The 4,094-nt window shown below is 35.4% G+C and overlaps 1 pseudogene; it reads left to right on the forward strand.

Annotated features, from left to right (window-relative positions):
* Positions 1-3,434: 3,434 nt before the first annotated feature.
* Positions 3,435-3,663, forward strand: LOC103749447 (annotated as a pseudogene).
* The last annotated feature ends 431 nt before the right edge of the window (positions 3,664-4,094 follow it).

Here is a 4,094-nt window from a genome sequence, read left to right on the forward strand (position 1 = left end):
ATATTACTTTTATGTGTATGCATGTATTGCCTGCATGTGGATAAGTGCACCTATGTCATGCAATGCCCAAGGAAGTCAGAAGAGGCTATTGGATCCCCTGGGACTGGAGTTATGGACAGTTGTTAGCTGCCATGTGGGTGCTGGGATTTGAATTCAGGTCTTTTGCAAGAACAATCAGTGTTCTTAACCACTGAGCCATCTCTCCAGCCCCTTTTATACCTCATTTGCCCATCAACCGAAGGTGGGTCCAAGACTGAACACCAAGAACCATTAAACGGACCATACCTCACCACTTGGGCATGCAACAAAGAAGTAAACATCCACTCAAAAAGACAAGACCACATACCCATATTTAGAAACGCCACCACTGCCAGCTCCAATGCCAAGTACTTATTGAAAAGAAATGTAAACAACATGAATAACCAAGACAATATGCTGCCTCTAAAAATTAGCACCTCTATCAAAATGACTCCTGGCAATGGAAACCTAGGTGATGCACAAGAAAAAGATTTCAAAACAGTAATTATAAATATGTTTATGGAACTCAAGGACAGTATGGATAAAGGACTGAATGAAGACCCTGGGAAACCAGTTGAATGAAAAAAAAAATTCAAGACATAAATTAAAATTCAATAAAGAGAATCTATGGAGAACAGACAAACTAAAATAAAACTTGAAATGAAAAACTCAGGAACTCAAACAAAAAAGCTCAGCTGAAAGGACCAAAAAAGGATTCAAGGAAACAGAATAGAGAATATCAACCTTGTCTTGATGAGGTTGAAGAAATGTATTGCTTAACCATAGAAAATAGCAAATCTACAATAACCCAGGAATGGCATATGCAAGACCTCTGTGAAGACCAAATCCACAAATTATAGGTATAGAAGAAGGAGAAGAATGCCTGGTCAAAGGCACAGAAAGTATTTTCAAGAAAATTTCCAAAATCTAGGGAAAGAGACACTTATCAAGGTACTAGAACATACAGAAGACCAAGTAGACAGTACTAGAAAAGAAACTCCTTACATCATGTAATACTCAAAACTCTAAATGTACAGAACAACAAAAAAGATATTTAATGTGTAAAAGATCAAGTCCTATATAAAGGTAGGCCCATCAGAACAACATATGACTTTTCAATAGAGACTACGAAAGCTGAAGGACTTAGGTGGATGCCCTAAGGGTCATGAAAGAACACAGATTCTATCCTCTACTACTATATACAACAAAACTATCACTTATAACCAAAGGAGGAAAAAAAATTTTCCATGAAAAAAAGATTTAAAGAATTTGTAACCACGAATCTAGCTTTAAAGAGAATAGTCAATGGGATACTTTCGTTTGAAGAGAAGATTAAACTCTCCCAAGAAGACACAGTTAATAAATTAATAGTTCAAGAATAATTAACCAAAAGAGATCTATAAAAACAACACTACAAACTTGTCTTTTTATTTTGACAAACATTTAGACTCTGAAAAACCTGTAAGTACAAGGCACTCTGCTGTACTTCTTCCTTAGATTCTCTCATTTTTTAAATATTTGCCCTAATATACATTTACTTGTGCCCTTTTATATATTTGCAGGTGATTATTATAGGTTTCCTAAATCATTTCAGAGTAAATTGGAAATAGTATGTCCTTTAGCTCTATGTTACTAATTTTCAAGAGCAGGGCATTCTCTTAATTAACTTGTATGTACCTCACAATTATCAAAATATAAATTATAATCTCAATTTTAAAAAAAATTGTTTTTATCATTTTTAATTATGTGCCTTTATGTGCATATAGGTACATGAGTGCAGGTACATGCAAAGGCAAGGGGCATCAGATCTCCCTGGAGGTAGACTTTTGGGCAGTTATGCTCTGGCTGATATGGGTACTGGAAACCAAACAGGATCTCCCAGAAGACAAATATGTAATCTTAACTTCTAAGCCATCTAACTAACGCCTATAGCCTTGATTTAATCAAGAGTTTTTTATCCACATTTCATGAGTCTCAATAATATTTTTCATAGCTGTTATATTTTCTGGTCCAGGATATAATAAAAAAAAAAAAACATACACTACAACTAGCAATAAGCTTTGTTAATCTCTATTACTCTGAAAATGTGCTGTGGGCCTTATTTTTCTTGAACGTGGGTTTTTTTTATTTTTTTATTTTTTTATCTGTTTTGGAAGTATATATTATAGTCAATTTAAAAATGTACCTCAAGTTGGATTTTTCTGGTATTTTATTATAATAATGGTTAGAGTATTCACTTTTTCCAGAATGCCAGGGAAACATTATGAACTACTGAAGTCATTCACAGGAGACAAAATGTAGGTTTCTTCTTATGGCTTTATATCAGGAAATATGGAGATGGTTTGTCAAGATGTTGGTAATGATAAATTGGATTTTGTGTCCTACATGGGACCTGCCTGTGGGGGTTTCATGGCTGTGAAACTCTTTTTTGTCCTTTGTTTCAAAGTCATCTATAGAAATGGACACAAATTGACTACACAGTTATTTGTCTTCTCATTTAACTTTCAACTCTTCTTTTTTTTTGTATCTGCTGATGTTTTTCTAACACAATTACTGTTTCTGTACTTTGTCATTTAATGACAATGAAAAACTATATACTTGCATGTATGTGTATCATATAGGCCAGGGAGTACTGTATCTCCAGTGAGTTAAATTCAATTATTATCATTTATTTGAACTCTCAAGGGGTCTTAGATAGGCCACCATGAGCTCCTTAAAGTGATTTTTATAGTCTCTTGAAAGTTTCCTCTTCTTTGAGACTTCCTTGTTTCCTAGAATGACTCATTCACACCTTTATCATTAAAATCATCCATTTAAAGACTTACTTCCCTTCATTGAAAAAGTTTATTTTTTATGTAAACAAATATTTGACCCCCAGATGTTCGCATTACTGATATGTAAATTATTTTGACTTCTTCAATAGAAAAAAATGAAAGAAGATACAGGTCACTGGTATTTTCCTTATGAGGCCAACTTGAGATTTGTCCCCAGCTACAGATCTACAAACAACAAGATCAGGTAGATTTGGGAGAAATATGAGCATGTCTTTTGAGAGTCATGTTTTGGGAAAGTGTATGATTTGAGCTTTAAATATTAGTTTCTTTGTTGCACTATGCTAAGGAAACCAAGCTCTGTTTTTTTTTTAATAATATTTAAAGAGTTAATAATTGAATACCTTTCTCTGTGGAGAAAGAAATCTAAAATATATTTTCCTCCATGTTTTGAATCAGAATTTGAGTGGTTAGATAAAAAAAATAAATAACCTTTAAATTGTCCTATTTCCAAAGAAGGGATACAAAGTTATTTGTTTATAGTCATGGAAACAAATTATAAAATGGTGTATCCAGGTCTGTGCCCACAAACCAAAGTATAGGTGATGGTACCACCACATTGCTGCCAAGCTGGGCACCAGGGAAATGGTCAAGACGGACCCCAAGGCCATGCAGGACATCAACTTGGTGGAGTCACTCTTGCAGCAGATTCTAGGCAAGTTTCAGACCATGTTGGACCAGATCATTAGGGAGAATTAATGACATGAGCAGTCTCATTGACTACCTGGAGTAAAACAAAATGCACCTCATGACCCAGGCCAGGATGGAAGAACTAGAGGGTAAAAACAACATAGCTGCCACCTCAAAGAGCTGAAGATTGCTGACAATTTACACTGAAACCCAGCACAGCATTTTCCCAAGCCAAGAGAAAACCAAGTGGCATTTTGCAACTAACTACTGTGTATGGACAGGTCTTAAAAAGTGTGTGTTTATTTTTTTTCTTTAGTTCTTTTGTTGAGCTTTTGCAGCTTCGTACACTTCTTAATCAAATTCAGACCGTCTTCCATCCATGTCTCCCTAATCCCACCACCAAACCTCATGTATTCCATGATACATGTAAGTTCTATTCATTCAGGAATTTGTACACATGTGTCTTTCAATACAAATGGTCCACTGGAGCCCAGTCAGTCCATCTACTCATTGTATGTAAGTCATTCTCTCCTTCACCCAGCAGGAATCATGCTCAAATAGTTCTCAGTCTAGTGCCGGCCTACCACCCATTTTTCTCCTCCCCTCTGGGACCTG

This window comes from Nannospalax galili, unplaced genomic scaffold (genome assembly GCF_000622305.1).
Source record: "Nannospalax galili isolate Female #2095 unplaced genomic scaffold, S.galili_v1.0 scaffold390, whole genome shotgun sequence".
Lineage (NCBI taxonomy): Eukaryota > Metazoa > Chordata > Mammalia > Rodentia > Spalacidae > Nannospalax > Nannospalax galili.